Source organism: Cuculus canorus, chromosome 12 (genome assembly GCF_017976375.1).
Source record: "Cuculus canorus isolate bCucCan1 chromosome 12, bCucCan1.pri, whole genome shotgun sequence".
Taxonomy (NCBI): domain Eukaryota; kingdom Metazoa; phylum Chordata; class Aves; order Cuculiformes; family Cuculidae; genus Cuculus; species Cuculus canorus.
The window spans coordinates 17848769-17866935 of NC_071412.1; the positions used below are offsets into that span (position 1 = coordinate 17848769).

The 18167-nt window shown below is 51.4% G+C and overlaps 1 protein-coding gene across 3 annotated transcripts in view; it reads left to right on the forward strand.

Moving 5' to 3' along the window:
• The window catches only part of LINGO1 (leucine rich repeat and Ig domain containing 1), a 168034-nt gene that overhangs the window by 47209 nt on the left and 102658 nt on the right, over window positions 1-18167 (forward strand). For all 3 annotated transcript variants that reach the window (XM_054077687.1, XM_054077689.1, XM_054077690.1), the window contains one exon: window positions 6431-6473. The gene's annotated coding sequence lies outside the window, so the exon portion shown is untranslated. The remainder of the gene's footprint in view (window positions 1-6430; window positions 6474-18167) is intronic.

Here is an 18167-nt window from a genome sequence, read left to right on the forward strand (position 1 = left end):
GGACTTTGTCAAGAGAAGAAAGGTATTGTGTCCCCTGTGATATGGAAATGAGTGGGGAGGTAAGGGCAGGGAGAGAGGATTTCTGATGGTAATGAGGCTTTATACTGGCTTTCTTGCCTTGCCTCCATCCTTCCCTTTCAAAGGTAGGATGAGGTTTCAAGGGCTGTTGTATTCTTTCTCTTGCATTGTTTGTCATGTGGTTTGTTGTTTTTTTTTACCCCTGCCTGTTGTGGTTTTTAAAGATAAAATGCAGGAGCTACAATGAAGGGGAATTTGGGGGGGGCAGGAGATGCTGCAGGGGTTATGGGTAGGGAGCTGGGGATGATGCTACCAGCTCTTGCAGAGGGTTTAGGTGGGTTTGAGAATGCTTCTCCTTCCCATCCCATGAGCCTTAGTGTTCCTGCTTGGCTGCTTCTGTAGATGGCTGTGACCTGCTGAGCTGGAGCAAAGGCTGGTGGGGAAGGTCAGTGCCACGGCTGAGACTGCAGGAGCTCCCAAGGTCCCACACTGAGCATGTAAATGTGAGAGCCCAAAATCTTTGCAGAATAATATTGCTGTGCCTGACTTGATGCTTGTAGCTTTTATCGGAGCGGCCAGACAGGAGCAGGACGAATCCAGCAACCCAGGGCAGTAGGGGAGATGCTGCTCGACGTCTGAGCTGCAGACTGTGCCATCCCCAAGGACCAAGACAGACGATTGCTCTTGCTCCTAACTTAGCGGCTTCAATATTTTCTAGTAGCGACCATCCAACACTTGTGTCTTATTTTCAGCCTGGAGAAGACTCCAGGGACACCGTAGAGCAGCTTCCAGTACTAAAAGGCGCTCCAGGAAAGCTGGGGAGGGGCTCTTGATCAGGGAGTGCAGGGACAGGATGATGGGGAAAGTTTTTAAGCTGAGAGAGGGGAGATTGGGATGAGATTTTAGGAAGAAATGTTTTCCTGTTATGGTGGTGAGGCCCTGGTGTGGGTCGCCCAGAGAAGTCATAGCTGCCTGTCATGATTTTAGCCCCAGCCCAGCTAAATTTCAACAGCTAAAACTGTGCAGTTACACTCCCAAATCCCTCAGAGGAAAAGGGAAGAGGGAAATGAAAGGAAAAAAATAAACACTTGCGAGTTGGAAAACTAAAACTACAGCTTTAATGAAATAATAATAACAACAATGAAAAAAATTAGAAAGTAATGAAATATATACAAATATATGAGATTGCACCCCCAACCCCGGCCCTCAGTGACTTATATGTCACCACAAAGACTGTAGAGCAGACAAAAGGGAATGGGTCCACGGCTAAGAGATGGCTGGACTCGGGTACTGGATTCAGGAATGGACAGATTGGGGATCAGGACAATCAGATAGATGAGGTCCTCACTGGCCGTCACAGAAGAGAGAGTGAGACCCTCATGATCTCTCAGTTTTATGCCAAGTATGAAGTATATGGGATGGAATACTCTGTTGGTCATTTTAGGGTCACCTGCCCTATGTGCCCCTCCTTGCAGGTGCAGCCCTTTTCCACCAGCTTGAGGATGGCCTTGGTTGCTATAGGAATAAGTATAAGCATTGGCCTTTTTGCATCAATACCTTGTGTTATTACTTCTAGGAAGAACACTGTCTGAAAAACATGCAGTTAGCTTTCAGAGAATGGAGTTACTTAGAGTGACTGATTTAGAGACAGAAAACTGACTCTAATTTAGCTCAAACCACAAGAGTGCCCTGTCCCTGGAGGTGTTCAAGGTCAGGCTGGATGAGACTTTGAGCAGCCTGGTTTGGTGGGAGGTGTTTCTGCCCATGGCAGGAGGGCTGGAATTGGATGGACTGGAACTGGAAATCATGGAATCATTGAATAGTTTAGGTTGGAAGGGACCATAAAACTCATCCAGTTCCACCCCCTCTTCCATGGGCAGGGACACCTCCCACTGGATCAGGCTGCTCAAAGCCCCATCCAACATTCACAGAAAAACATTTCTTCCTAAGATCTCGTCTCCATCACCACTCTTTCAGCTGAAAACCATTTCCCCTCGTCCTGTCCCTGCACTCCCTGATCCAGAGCCCCTCCTCAGCTTTCCTGGAGCCCCTTTCAGTACTGGAAGGCTGCTCGAAGGTCTCCCCAGAGCCTTCTCTTCTCCAGGCTGAATGATCCCAACTCTCTCAGCCTGTCCTTGTACGGGAGGTGCTCCAACCCTCGAATCATCTTTGTGGCCCTCATCTTTTGTCACCTCTGTGTTGCAGTCAGCTGCTGAATTCCTGCGTTGCCAGCCCACGATGAGTGGCTGGCTCAGCCTTCGCTCCACTGTCAGTGGTTTTCATTTGTCATTGATCTGAGAAACTTTACTGATCCTCCCCGGGCAGCTCATCTGCCCACGCTGGGCAGCACCCGTGGGCACAGGAGCTGCCCCCTCCTCCTGCCCTGCCTGCTCTGCTTGCACTGCAGTGAAAGACCACTGAAATCAGGCTGAATTCAGAAAGTGCTGATTCAAAAAGCTGCCAGTGCTCTGCTGGGCTGCCATGGGTCAGGAGGGCTCGCAGGTCAAATTCACTACTCAGGAAGGAAATGCAAGCAAAGATGCCTCAATAGTGAGCTTTGCTGCTGTGTATTCCAGAGCTCCTTTTTAGCCAAAGCTGTTGAGCCGCACTGCTGGTTGCTCGCCCGCCGCCCAGCAGACATTGCTGCTCTGCTGTTTGATTTGATCCCTCCCAATTTTACAAGAAGTGACAGTAAATCTATCCCTTATCCACAGGACCGTGTGGGGTGTTTAAACAATCATTTGCATCCAGATGTGTTGTGGCTTTGGGGTGTCTCCTGACAACGTGGGTTGGTGCTGGATATATTGTGCTGTAAAAGTTAACATTTGGAGCCTGATATTCAATCTGCAAGAGCACAAGCGAGTGTTTGGCACTGAGCTCTGCTGAATGGGGCAACCCCATTGCCCACAGGTGCCAGGAGGGTGTGCCTGGGATGTCTCCCATCAGAATTCCCTGCAGCCACTGCCACACCACTCCCAAGCACAGCCAAGGGTACCTATACAGCTGTCTCCACATCCAAAAAAGCCCATTAGCCTGGGAAGAGGAGGAGGGGGAGCGAGGGGACATGGCAGAGGAAGATAAGGCTGGGGAGCAGAGGATTTGCAGGCAGTTAATGGGCGGTGAATTGGCATTACACCCTGGCAGGTTCTCATTTTCCTGGCTCTGAGCTGGCTCATCCGCACCCCAGATCTCCTTGAGCATCCCCTCCTGCCACAGCTGCACCACATGGAGGAGGGCAAAGCAGGTGGGCACCACGGATGTCTGAGGTGTACGGGGAGGGGAACACAGCCTGCCTCTGCGGCTGCCCCGGCACAGCGTGGCCACGGCTCCCTGGAGCGCAGGGAGCTGGAGTTGGCAGCTCTGGCATGTGGCCCTTGGACCTCTGGCACACAGTGGGTGGCAAAAGCGACAAAGTGGAGGAAAACAAGGTTACTACGCTGCTGTCCCGCTGGTGACGCTGAGGGAGATGCTCCATTTTAAATCAAACCCAGATCAAAGTGGAGATGGCTCCTCTGCTGCTTGGGGATATATAAGGCCATGTCTGAGCTCATAACATAAGGGCAGATTTTACTACTTAAAGCCATCTCCTTGCTCTGCCTCACTCACAGAGGAACCCTGTATCTGCTCTGCTTCATACTACATCAGCTGGAGGGAGTTTGCTGCGGCTTCCTCCCTGGGCAGGAGCAGTGGCAGTGCTTGGGCTGTGCCTACTGTGAACCGGGAAAGAATGCTGAGTCCATAGGAGGGTTGTTTTTGAGGCTTTGTTGAGCTTGAGGGCTACAAAGTTGTGGTTTGCTACCCTGCAGGAGCTGGGGTGTGGGGCCAGGGCCTGGCAGCGTGGTCCTGCCCCACAGGCACGCTGGCATTGCAGCTTTACTCTCCACGGAGCAGACAGAAACTATCACCTTGGCCAAAGCAGAAATTCTCTGGTGGTGTTAATAACTTTCCAGCTCGGAGATAACAGCTCTTCTCCTGGTGCCTGGAGAACACTCTTAGCAGCAGCATCGTGACCGCTTAAGTCTTTTACCATGCCACCGTGTCCCCAGCACACCACACCAGGGAGGGCTCGGCACTCCACGAGTGTGACAGAGGTGCTGGGCACAGGATCGGGAGTGCCCTGGATGGCCACGCGCTGGGTTTGGGAGCTGCCGGCAGCTGGTGAGCCCTGGGGCTGTGGCTGCAGGTGCTTTGGCCCCAGCAGCTCCTATCACCCTTCTCTGTTCCCCCTGCTCAGAGCTGCCGGCTGCCTGGGAGAGGTCCCCAGCAGCGAGGGGACATGGTGGGATGGTCACCTTCAGGTCAGACCCTGCTCAGTCTTGGGGCTTCTGTGCAACCTTTCCCCTGCTCATCTTCCCTTGCACGGAGGCCTGGGTGGATGAAATGGACTTTGCAGCCCAAAATCCCTTAATCTCCAGTATACTTACAGTATTAGCCAGATTAAAGGAGTCATATACACAGTAATTGCACTCAGCGGAGGACAGGCTCAGAATTTCAAGCTGGAAGGAAGCATATTATTAATTTTATTCTGTCTCCCACCCATCTACACAGAAGTACACGGAAGTCATGATAACGATACGTTAAGCAAGCAAAGAAATGTCATATCTGAAATACAACATGCTCTCCTACCAATTAACCTGGGCAGCCTTGCAGGAGCTGCTCGAGGTGAAATCTGCTGAATGAGGGTCCACGGGTGAGGCAGAGTTTTTTCACTTTTTACTATTCTTTTTTTTTTTTTTTCCTCCTTAAGAAGTATGGCAGTGCTGGGTGCCCATCCCTGAGCTACAGGATGAGCCTTAGGGACACGGACCTCTGGGTCTTGCCTGTCCCCAAGAAGCCACCAGTCCTCTGCGTGGACATTAGCACTGCCCAGGGACCTGCTCTGGTTCTGAGTCAGTACAACCTCCTTCTGGTTGTGGCTGATTTAAAGCACGTCCCCCCTGCCCTGAGGAGCTGGTGATGTAAGGAACCAGTCCCTCATCTTTACAGCTGGGTGTTTGCATGCACCGTGCCCAGAGCTGCTCCTGTTTGCAGAGCTGATAACTGATGGCAGAGAAGACTATTGTCTGAGGAATACTTATGCAAACGAGCACAATGGCTTAATAGGGAACACCTGGAGAAATCTCCAAAGAAAGCGCAGTAAATTCCCCTTCTCTTGGATTTATGAGGAGATTTTTTACAGATATTTATGGTTTCCCAGGCGTGTTGTTGTGACTTCTTAGCATAGATTTGCATGGCGTGCTCCAGGAGCTGGTGAGGCACTGGCAGATGGAACAGCGATGGGACAGTCCTGTTTTCATACCAGGGTGGAGCAAATCGCTCCTTAATCCCTTGGTCAATTCCCACCATGTGCTGTGTCTTGCAGCCCTGCTGGCACCTGCCAGGCACCCAGAGATGCTGGCGAGTGCGGGCTGGTGGATTTAGGTGGCCCAAATGCATTTAGGTGGCCTTGATGAGTCACAGGTGGAGGTAATCTCCCTCCTGCTCACAGTGCCACAGCCATCAACCAGGTCCTTGTTCCCAGCTGGTGGAGCTTCTTGTTGGTCAACAAAAGCAATCCTGGCAGCTGCTTCTTGAGCACTTGCAGGAAATGCAGCGCTTCCAAAAGGTTTAGTGGGATTAGGTACAGGAGCAGACTGCCCAACCAGAGTGCCTGTGCCCATGGGTGCTGCCCTCACACCTCTGACCACAGCTGGTGGCAGGGGAGAAGTGAGAGAAGAGGGAAGAAAAAGAGGAAAAGTGCCTAGCAGGGAGCACAGGGCAAATCCGCTACAAGGATGTGCTGTGAAGCTGCCTCAGGAAAGGGCAACAGATTCTCACCAAAGGGGAAACCTGGGTGCAAAAATGAACTTAAAAGCAAAGAGGAATGATGCCCTGGCACACCCTGCTTCCCAACCAGCCTCTCTGTTGAAGTAAGGATCTCTTTTTCTTGCCAGCTTAGGAAACAGGGTGGGTGTGCAGCAGGCTCTGCTGAGACGGCCCTGGCTGAACGTAGGGGACACAAGGAAGGAGGTTTCATTTTCTTGCTCTTAGGCTTCAGCGCCCTTTGGCTGCTTTGTGGGAACGCAGTGGGGCCCACGTGCCTGAGCCAGCTCCACAGGCAGCACGTGTGCCTGGATGCTGTGGCTGTGGGTTGAACCAGGAGGGTCCATATCTGAGCAATTCTGTCCATGTGCTGATTAAGTAGGCATCTCATCTAGGACTCAAATTCTATTGCAGCTGGAGGGGGCAGATGGGGTGTACGGAACAGTTCTGTGCCCTACGGGGCTGGGCTTGGTGCTGCTGTAGGGGAACATGCCCCATGCGACCCATGTGGGGCTGGTGCAGTGCCAACGTTCCTCTGTCAGCCTCTTAAAATGCCCATGGCTGTCAACAACATCCTCACTTAACCACATCTCTCTTTCCTCCTTTTCAGGTTCCTTGCCTGGCCAGCAGGTCCTTGCAGGATTTCAGCTCTGGTGAGTGCAATGGTGTTTTCTCCTTGATGGGAACGTGCTGGTGCTAAAGTGCTGTGTGGTGCTGGAGGAGCAGCAGGGCTGGGCACCGGTGCTGCTCCTCAGGCAGGTGTAAGAGCCCAAACACGCCTTTGCCGAGGAGCCAGCCCCTGAACGTACACTCGTGTGCTGGAACAACTATTTCCCCACAATGTGAAAACTACCTGAGATACATTTTTCGCTGCTGCTCTGTAATCTGTGAACGGAAACTGTGTTGGCATCTTTGATCCTTCCTGGGTAAACTTTGATGCGTGGGAACTGAGGGCTTCAATTGAGTAATTGGCGTGATGATTGCAATAAACTTGGGATGGCTTTGCAGTTGCCATCACAAGCCGTGGGGCTCTAGCGTGGGAGTCCGGGGCCATTTGGAAAGATGAGGATGTAAAGCAATGGGTGGAGTGGAACAAAACCTCTCAAGGGACCTTGCAGAGGAGCTAGATTTTGAGGAGCATTTATGACCTGGATGAAACATGAAGGTCAGAGGTTGCAACCCTCTGGCTCCTCTCATGCAACCCACTCTGCCACCAGCCACCCTGTTTGCTTTTTCCTTGGGCACCCAGTGGGCAGAAGCATAAAATTTCCCCTTTCTCAGGCACAAGTCCCTACTCTGTGTTTGACGTTTTCACGCTTCCAAAGTCCCGTGGGTTTTCTTACCATACCGTTAACGCAGCAGAAAGGGTCCTGTTTCTGGCTGGGATAAACTAGCTGGGCTGTCTTGCAGGCAGCAGGGCTGCTGTGCATTGCATCATCTTTGCCTTTGCCCTTTTCGTGTGTTTTCCTTAAAAAAAAGACATGTTTATCCAAAAAGCAGCTTCTCCCATTTGCTGCTACCCATTGGGTTGATAATTGAGTCCCACCGAAGGCGTTGACACCAGGCTGTGTGCCTGAGGATTTGTTACTGTTGTCCCAGGTTGCATGGCGCCACTGAACTCAGCAGTTTCTCTTTCCTTGAGCAGAAAATGGTTCACTAGTTGGAGCCTAAAAAGGCCAAAGAGAGGGGAGCTGTGGTGATCTTGGGGTTTTAGGTGCTGCTGATATGACCTTGTTCCGGGACGGAGTTGCTCTGTGATGGGGACACCACTGCTTAGGGTGTGTGACTGCAGCATGGGTAAATGATGGCAAATAAATACCAGTGGTGACGATTCCTTCTTTCCATTGCCAGTCACGCATGGTGTTCCCTGGACATTCCGACTCCATCCAGTCCATCCCTATGGTTTCCTATATGTGTCGTTTGATGCCTCCTCGAGCTGTTGTCCATGTAGAAGTGTCGGGACACAAGCTGCTGTGTGTCCCCTGCCTTGTGCCCTCCATGGCTGGTCCTGGCAGCACAGACTGCGGTAAATCCTGGTGTGTGATGGATTGGCCTGATGCCCTCTCCCTGCACATCCATCTCACTGGAGGGCATCTGGCATGGCACTGGCTCACCCCAAAAACTACTCCGCACCCTAAATCTGTGCAGAGACTGCTGATCCATCTTTGCTTTGCTCATGACTTCGGCAGCCTCAGCTGGGAGCAGTTCAGGTCCCTTCCCTAGTGCCACTTGTCCCCGAGACCTCTTCCTGCCCAGCTAGGATGGGTGGGCTGGTGGAAGATGTGGGCTGCTGTGTGTCATCCTCTCCAGTTGTATCTGCTCTGAGAATCCCTGCTGCTTTGGCTGTCGTGTCTGCCATGCCCATGCTATCGCTTGGGATAGCGATAACAGCGGAGGAGCCTGATGCTGGCAGCTCATGCCTAACGCCAGGTGACACTCTTAATGGCACATCTGCTAGCAAAAGGTATTGTCAGCTGGGATAGTCCAGAGAGCTGGGGAGGAGTAGTGCTGATGCCACTAGCGGGATGGACTCTGACCTGGAGCATGTGCCAGTGCAGGATGTGATGTGGGAATTAAGAGTAGGGCTGTCTCATTCGCCACTGAAATGCTTTCAGGCTGTTCTACACTCGGGTTGTCTCAGCCCTTGGGGGAGTTGTGCCGTGTCGTGCAAGCAGCATCACTACATTGGGCGCTGCTCCAGCACATGGAGGAACTCCAGTCAAGGGATGGAACAACCAAGCGGCTGATTTTTCCATGTTGCGGCCGTGTTATATCAAGAAGTGAACATTCAGCTCTGCCTTCTCAGGCAATTCCTGCAGGAGCAGTTCTGGCTGTTCTGTCAGCAGTGAAGAGCAAACGTGTCTGGCTGCAGAATGGGGACAGGCAGGACAGGACCTGCCGGTCCCCACAGAAGAGGAGAAGGTGGAAAATGGGCTGTAGGAGGGTGCAGCGGTGGGAGAAGTGGTGGCAGTGGTAGAACTTCCTTTCTTGAAGCACAGTAATTGCCTCACAGCTCCATCTTCCTGATACTCTTATACCCCTCCTGTTGCACATCTCTCCCCAGGAGAGATAATAGCTCTCCTCATGCAGGGCTTTTCTCCCCCAGCATGCTTAAGCGTCAGCCAATGTGGCAAACAGCCTTCCTGGGAGATGTCCTGGGCCGGCTCCTTGCTTTCCCTCCCTGCCTTTTGCCTCCCCACTCCTGCTTTCCCCTGTGCCCCTGGGCTCCCCACATGCCCCTGTAGCCTGTCTGTCCATCGCGTGTCTCTGGTAAATAAGCTTCATCTGCACCCAAAATTAATCATATTGCCATGCTGGCAGATGAGGCAGCTGCACTGAAATGCCTGAATCTCTGGCTAATTTATCACAGGGGTTGGATGGAGAGCAGCTTTGCATCTCCTGCTGCATGGCGACATGCTCTGGAGAGGCAGCTGGTGCTGTGGTACTGCAAGGGCTGGGAGTGCATGCCTTGGGAGCAGGTCTTCTCTTCCTTCCTGGAGATCAGTCGTTAATTTTCAACCAGGAGAACCTGGCAGGAGGTTGTTTGCATTCAGGAGGGCTGATGCTGCTTGTGACAGCCTGGTTCCTCGGAGACACCTCAGATCTGGAAGCTGATGTCCTCCTGCGCTGGAGGATGCCCAGGAACCTACAGCAGGAGACTAATGAGGAAAATGGGTATAAAGAAATTATTCCCGGACTTTCAAAACATCAGTGATCGTGGATGGTGGAAGCAGGAGGTGCCTGACCAGGCTGATGTGTCCTGTTTGCTTAATTTACTACAGTGCTGCTTGTCGGAAGCAAAGCTTTCAGGGGCTGCATGACCACAGCACGCGTTCAGCTTGCGATGGGCTGGTATCAAAGTGGAGGATCAGCTCCAGGGTGGCCACGGGTGCTTGGCTGTGCCAGCTCCTCGTACAAGACGTTTGAGGTGGGAGCTGGTTGTGGTGTTTGCTCCTGGTGTTGCACAGGGGATGCACGTCTTTCACTTGTTCGTTACCAGCTGCTCCTCTCCATTCCAGTATGGGTTTGGCTCGGTAAACCTCCTTTTCCTGGGTCCATCCCTAGGACAGACATGGGTTCTGCCAATGTATTCACTCTCACTTGTCTTGTGGCAATTAATTACTGATGCCAGACAGACTCAGCTCTAGAGTGCTCGTTAACTAATTGGATGCCTTCCAGCAAGTCCCAGCAGTTTCTCCACGATGGGAAAGTCACACTTTCCTTGTCTGCTTCCTGATTGCTTTGTCCTGCTGTTCTTGATGGGAGCACCTTGGAAGAGATCCACTGGGATACTCTCCTGGAGTTCGCAGGGGGCTGCTGGCAACACAGCAGGTGCTTGCTTTGGGATGCAAAATAATGGGCAGCAAAGCAAAGCACCGTCAAGATGCCCTGTACGGTGACTTATTGCACGCTTCAGTGGTCTTGGAGCTGGTGGAAGAGGCTGGAAACCTGTTCTGCCCGCTGGTCTCTGAGGTTTTCACAGTGACTCTCTTTGCAGACGTTGTCAGATGTGGAGTTTTTGCCTTGTGGCCCAGCAGAAATACAGGAAACTCTTGTGCTTTGTGATCTGAGGCTCTGCATTGCTCATGTTTTCTGTCGGGGCGGGGAACTGATCCCATTCTTTTAGAGCAAAGAGGCTTTTATCAATACAGTTTGAGCTGCTGGTGCTCCCAGCAGTTTGTCCAGGCAAACCAGCGAATTGCTTTTGCTAAAATTTAACTTGTAAGGGCATGGGCTCCCTTACACCTGCAGTAAGCTGACTTTCAGATAAACACAGTGTTTTGGGTAAGGGGAAAGGATGTCTGGGGTCTCCATCCAACATGTGCCTGTGATGGCCCCATGGGATCGCCAGCTGTCGTGGACAGTTGAGCAAGAGGGGATGGAAAGCTCAGTCTGAGCATCTCTCAAGCTCATCCTCGGACACTGCCAGTCTGACCATGCGGTTTTTCCTCCCTCTTCTTCCACATGTTTTAGAGCGGTTATGGGGGCTGTGCTTGAGACTGTTTCCAAGCTCTTGGGAGAGGCAGATGAGTGCATGGCTGTGATCGGGAGACATGCCTGACCTGGTGGTGATCCTTATTTTAACTCCCCGGGGGCCTGTGTATGATACAGCCTTTGGTCAACACAGAGGAAGAATTACTGCTCTCTTGGCTCAGCCGTGAGTTCAGAGGGAGCTGCTGCTGTGGAGGAAAGGGCTCCCAGGGGCAGCACTGCTAACCCTGGTGGCATTGGTGATGGATCTTTGTAGTCGATGTGGCTCAGCCTTGTGGAGTCTGCCTCATTCTATTCATATTCTCTTATTCCAAAACACGAGAGAGACTGGCTTATGCCCCCAGTTGTGTAGAGTTGCTGGGAAGGAGCTGGGGAGCAGCTGAGGTGCTACATGGGGAGTTGGAGGCGCGTGGTAACGCCTGTGAGAGAAATGAGTCAATGATGACTTTATAGACTAAACTGATGAGATTTGGTGGCAAGTGTTGCCATGTTATTGCTGATACCTGGCCTATGGGCAAGGGTAAGTGGGGCCTTCCTTAGAAGGAGAGTCTCCAAAAGCCAAAAGAGGTTTCCAGAACCCCTAAGGTGTGTAGGGGCCACACGTTAGGCCTCGCGCTTCAGCAGAGGAAGGACATGGCTCTGTTAGAGCAAGTGTAGAGGAGACTGTGGAGATGTTCCAAGGGTTGGAGCATCTTCTGTCAGAGGACAGGCTGAGAGAGTTGGGGTGGTTCAGCCTGGAGAAGAGAAGGCTCTGGAGAGAGCTTAGAACAGCTTCCAGTACTGAAAGGGGCTCCAGGAAAGCTGGGGAGGGGCTCTTATCAGGGAGTGGAGGAATAGGATGAGGGGGAGTGGGTTTAAGCTGAGAGAGGGGAGATAGAGATGAGATCTTAGGCAGAAATGTTTTGCTGTGAGGGTGGGGAGGCCCTGGCCCAGGTTGCCCAGAGCAGTGGTGGCTGCCCCATCCCTGGAGGTGTTCCAGGCCAGGTTGGATGGGGCTCTGAGTAATCTGATCCAGTGGGAGGTGTGCCTGTCCATGGAACTGGATGGGCTTTAAGGTCCCTTCCAATCCAAACCATTCCATGATTCTGTGAAGGAGAAGAGGGCTCAGCCACTGGAGATCTTCCAGGCAGTGCCTGAGCTGAGCCTGAGCAACAGCTGCTTCATCCCAGCAGAGCTGGCAGAAGATGGTTGTTCCTCTGAACCAAAACCCTAAACTTGAGATTTGTCCACTGCTAGCAATAATGTACTGAGTAGTAAATGTCACTTACAAAATCTATGAGAGAGAGGCTTTACTAGTCTCCTTTTTAAGGTTATACTAAAAATTAAACCACATTTCCCCCTAAGGGAGAGCAACAGGCTGTCACTGTGGAAAAAAATGTCCCCGTGTGTTGTAGAGCAGCGCACGTGTGTGTGCACACAGCGTATGCGGGGATGGAAAGGCAGGGCAGCTCAAAAGGCTCTGCTTATGTGGCTGTTTAGCTGGGGAAAATCATTATTTTTATACATCTATTTTTGTATCATAATTTCCTTGTTGCTTAAAAAGAAAAATCGGGGTTATACAAGCTCAGAGTTGAGTTCCCAGTATAAAAACCTGATGTGTGACTTATTTATGTAATCAAAGCATAAACTTACTGGGGACACAGGCAGGTGTGTGCTCCTGCTCAAGTAAAGCAAGAAAATGTCCCATATCAGTAGGATCCATGATATCAGAGCCATGTGATGGTCATCAGCTCAGAGGAAATCTTTATCATAGAATCATAGAATGGTTTGGGTTAGAAGGGACCTTAAATCTCATCCAGTTCCAACCCCCCTAATGTGGGTAGGGACACTTTCCACTGGATCAGGTTGTTCAAAGCCCTCGGATCATCTCTGTGGCCTCCTCTAGACTCGCTCCAACAGCTCCATGTCCTTCCTGCGCTGATGACTCCAAAACTGAACGCACGGCTCCAGGTGAAGTCTCACGAGAGCAGAGCTGAGATTTAGTTTGAGGTTAAGCAAGGAATCAGCATGGCTTTGACCAACATTTTCTCTTCCCACACCAAGTGCTGGGGCAGAAACTCGCAGTCTGGCTCTGCCCAGCCACTGTTGTGCCCCATGGCTGGGCAGAGCTCTGCAGCCTGGGGATGTTCATCGGCTCTGGCAGCGGAGCTAATGCGATTAAGGGCTTTTCTCACCCTCCACTCAGTGCTCATTAACATTTCCCTTCTAAGACGTTTATGAGCATCGCTTCATCTTGCTGCAGCTTTGGATTGAGATGAGAGGAGCGTGCGGGCTGGTTGTGTGTGCAAAGGCTCCCCAAAGGCCATGGGTGCTGCTGAGCTGGTGATGGGGCAGCAAAAGGAGGAGATGCAGCTGGGAGAGCCATTGTGCTGCCCACCCCAATGCGCCCAGCAAGGAGTTCTATTTATAGTGGGGATGGGGAGCTCAGGCAATGCAGATGCCCTGGTGAGGGAGGGTGAGGCTGCCTATCTGGTAGCCTGTGAACGGAGACCTACAAACAGCTTCTCTGTGGTGTCAAACCCTCATCCTCTGCGCAGGCAGAGAGAGAACCCAATTTTGAAAGCCTTCTTCTCAAATCAGGACCAGGAAAGGTATTTTTATTTGGTCTTACAAGTAGGTCTTCAGACATCTCAAAGTGGGTGCTTCATAGCCTGCAAGCAAAGAACACCTTGCCGTGTGCCACAAACCCTTCGCGGCAGCAAGCCTGAGGCTTTGCTCTGATGTCTCTGCCCGGTGCTCTCCTTTATTTCTGTGTCCCTGTCCCAGCTCTCGCAGGGACACTTGCAGCAGGCTGCTGTGGGGACTAACCCATGCCCAGTGGAGGTCACTTGCAGAGGATGCTTCTGGATTTTCCAAGGTGGGTCCCAGATGCTCAGGGCTGGTGGGGCCTTTTCATTCTCGGGGGAAAAAAACCAAGGAACATAAAAGTAAAAATAGTTTGTTCAATATGGCATTTCAAGAGAAACACTCAACTGATGCAAAAAGGGATGTTTGAGTTGTGTCCTGCTACTCGGCCGTGGTCCCTCCTGTGCTCATAGGGCACGTGGGCTCTGTCTCCAGCCCAGACAAGCGAGGAAAATGTGGAGTAGATATGTGGGATATTTAGTCAAATTGGAGCCAAACTTTGTTGTCCTTTTAGTCACCTGAAATGTGTCGATCTGTGTTGAAATGAAGTAGAAAAGCACGTTCAATTGTTTTTTTCTGAATATTTTAGTTTTTCCACCAAGAAAACCTGCATTTCCCATGGAAATTGTATTTCCTATTTGGAAGCAGGTTGTTAATGTGCTGATCAGCACTACAGAAGGCTGCTTTTCCAGAGGCTAATACCTGAAGATTGACTGATTTCAATATCTAGCAAGATGCATCCTCTGATTCAGCCTTTTCTCTGCATCATCAGGGCTTTTATGCTTTTCCTTTCTCCCATGTGGAGCTTCTGGAGCCTTGCAAGACCTGAGCTCCTGCTGCAGCCTGGCTCAGCTGAGCTGAGGAAGGCCTCTCCTTTCTACCCATCTTCCTATTTTTATGAAACCTCCAGGCGTTTAATATCTTGGAGATTTCCAACTGTCACTCACACGCTGTTGAATTTGACTGCTGAGTCGGAGAGTAATTAGGGGAGACAGACAACACGTGGAGCACATGATGGCACAGACCTTGTTTTCTTAAGGAAACTGTGCCAAAAAAGGAAAAAAACCCAAACCTTTAAATCCCTCTTTTGATTTTTTTTTTTTGCCTTGTTCTACCTGCAGTAGCTGTTGGCTGTGGCACCTGGGAATGCAGGCTGGCCCCAGGGCTGGTGATGCTCAGCACGGAGCGCTGCCACGGGCAGAACGGGTGCTTTTATCCCCGCAGTCTGTGGGGACATGGCTTGGCGTGGTGACTTTGGTCCTGTGCTGTGACACTGGGTCTGCATTAAAAACACAGCACGAGCATCTCCAGTGGCACTGTACAATTTCAGGGCGGACCCATCAACTCAGAGCCATCTTTTATGTATAAAGGAGATTTTAACTAAAAGATTAATTGTTAAAAGTCTATTATACTGCACATTAAGGTGAGTTGTTCGCAAAATAGTGGAACACTCACTATGATGCCTGTTAAAATACTGAATGGTGCTGCCATTAAAGGGACTTTGACTGGTTGCTGAAGGTGCTGCCTTCAGCCCTAGGCCAGTGTCTGGCTCCAGGACGAGTTGGTGTGATGAGATGTCTTGGGTAGAGCAGTGACCCATGGGTTTGGAGGTGATGCCCGATTGCTTTGTATAGCCTGCGTGCCCCATCTTGCCATTGGTGTGGAGACAACGTCGGGGAGCAAAGTGTAGGCAGAGATGAGCCACGGGAGCCACTAAGCCTGTTATGACGTTGAGAGAAGGTGTAAAAGATGCTGCTGAAGGCATGTGGTGCTGCCTCATGCTGCAGTCAGGAGGTGGAGGTGGAGGAGGAGGAGGGCTGCTGATGGGGGCTGCAGCTCTGGGGCGGCTCGCTGCCCTCTGGGCTCCAGCTTGGCTCTGGGATCTCGGAGAAACCCAGACCCACACAGCTGCCTACTTGCACCTGCTTTTATTCTCCTTTCCCACTCCTTTCTCTCCCTGCTGGCGAGTGGCCCAGAGCCAGGCTTTTTATGCTATATCTTTTTGTCTTTTTTTTTTTTTCAATGAGAATAACTCTTTTTATCTGTTGACTATGAGAACGTGCTGGAAACAAGCCCTACAAATTGTGTGGGGTTTATACAGCCACCTCCATGTCCAGGCTGCCTTCTTGCAGCTTGGTCTGTGCCCAGACTTGGCACCGCTGGCTAGGATGGAGCAGAGATGGGGACATGGGGAGCCCTTCCACCCCCATGGCACGATGCTGTCTCCACTTGCCTTGCAGAGAGAAGCATGTGGGTAGGAGGAGGGAGACACAGCAAGATAAACCAGCTCGTTTTGCTTAATTATGACTGACTCTGACAGCCCGCATCTTTAGTTTGAAAAGTATCTGTGAGGTACGGGCGGCTTCTCTCAAACAGGATGATTATGTTAATTAAAATGCTTTCTTTATAGCAGTTCTGATTAATAAAAACAGTTCCAGTGCTCTCTTTAAACACGCTAACCTTCTGTTGTGCAGAAAAACTGGCTTTTCTCAGCAATTTATGACTTTTAAAACAGATTACAGCGGGACAGCCTGCTGCTTTCACGCAGTAACGCTTCCTACCCGGGGGAGAGAAAGGCAGCCCACCACCGCAGCACCCTGCTCCCAGGGAACAGACGGAGGAGAGCGCTTGGGCAGCAGCTCCGGAGCAGGCAGCAACATGTGCCCATGTGGGAGCTGCGGATGGGAGGCGTCGGGGAGCTCTGCAAGAGTGCCAGGGAATAAAAATACCACTTATTTCTCTAATTGCTGTTTATTTCCTCTGCAAAGTATTGGGATAATTAACAAGCTCCCAATTAAGAAGAAAATTGCATGTAGGGGAAAGCCAGGTACAGTGCCAAGAGAGCTGGGTTTGTGGCAGGGGTGGTGGTCCCTCTTGCTGACTACTCGTGGAATGGGACCCTCCAGGACTCTGGAGGACACAGCAGTTCCCCAGCTCCTTGCTGGAGACCTTTACCAAGACAATGGTTGTTCCTGTTAGAGATTTTGAGGTTTAGGAGCTTGCATGACCATTGATGTTGGACTGGTTGATGTTTAGTGTGTTGGCTGGTTGATGTTTTGTCTCTGGACTCGTTTATTGGCTCTTGAAGAGGCTTACTGCTTGCTTGTGGAGGTTCTAACCCCCTGAGTGTAGTTTGGTGTGGGTTTGGAGAGTTGGATGAGCATCTACCACCCTCCTGTGAAGCAGTGGCAAGCCAGGAAGGCTTGGTATCTCTGCCAGTAGCTCTGAAAAGACTATAAACAGGCAGCCCAATGCATCGCTTGATGCTCATAACGAGGATAGGATTGCCACACACTTGTCTCCCCATGCAGTCCCCAGCCAACTGCATATTCCCACTGCAGCAAGGAGTTTTGTGTCCTACTCCCTCCCTTTTCCTTCTTCCACATCTTCCCCCTTGCTTGCGTTCCTTCCTGGCAGATGGTGCTTTTTGCTGGGCTATTGCTGGAGCAACACGTGAAGCAGTTCTTGGCTCTTCCTTACATCTCACAGACGTAGCAAGGGGATCTTGAAGAGGGGAAGGTGTTTGCATCAAGTCCTTTCCTTCCCTCCATGCCTGGGAAGGGACCAGCACCTCCAGCAGCCCAAGCCAGGCTCAGGCGCTGCTGTTGAGTCTTCTCCTTTGGCCAGTGCTTTGGGAGGGTGGTATCATTCTGCTGTCCCAGAGGCAAATGCCCAGATGGGCTCGGAGGAGTTTGGGCCTGTTCTGCTTTCCTCTTGTAGAAGAGGAGGAAAGTGAGTGCTTGGCTCTGGTTGTGTGAAATACTGCATGTGAAAAGCCACCCTTGCCCAAGGAGATGACGGCATGAGTTTGCCACCCAGCTGTGACCCTTGACGTAGAGCAGGGTGTCTGGTGACTTCACTGGGTTCGCTTGACCTGGGTGAGTTGCGGTCAAGCGTGGGGATAGGGGCTGTACAAAAGCTCCCGAGTCACCACCCCGTGACACGTGTACTCGGAAGCAGCCGCGTGATATCATTTTCATGCCCTAAACCCCTCCAAATGGCTGCTGCTGGCACTGCCTCGCTGCACACACACTGCAAGCACCCCGAGTTTGCAACCTCATCCAGTGAGGTTTGGCAGGGCTTGCCCCTGCCCGGGCTGGGAAGGCTTTGCCAGCCCTGTGCCTGATAGACTTTGATACCCTGCTTGTTTCCTGTTGTCACCACTCCTGTCCCCTCCATCTCTCCTGCCATTCCCAGTTCTGGCTCTCCTCTCTCACCATATTTGAAGTCTTTTGGGAAAAATTGACCCTGGATATAAACACCTACAAGCTTTAGGGTACCTTATGCAGACCAGGGAGCTGAGGGGCTGTGGTGGTGAGGAACCCACGTGCATGCAGACAGGCACATGTGTTTGTTCCCCACAGAGCTAGGCAAGCAGGTCAGTCGCACAGTGAAGCCATCCGGAGCTTCCCCCCAGGTTATCCCCCAAACTTGGGGTCCTCAGCCATCCCAGTGTGGCTCCAGCCCCACAGCGCAGCCTTTTCCCTTCCGCTCCGCTCCTCTCTTCACTGCCCCGTTTACCTCTGCTATATTTACATGTCTATTTTATGATTTCAATTTTTAATGCTTCTGCTCTTTGAAGATGCTTAATGCTTTGGAGTGGAACATTTTCTTCTGAGTCCTGAGTGCCAATTGAGGACAGACCAATAAATCAACTAATAACTGGAACCTCATTTTCTGCTCCCATGCCCGCAAGTTAACCCTTCTTGTGCCTCCTAGGCTCTAGTAGT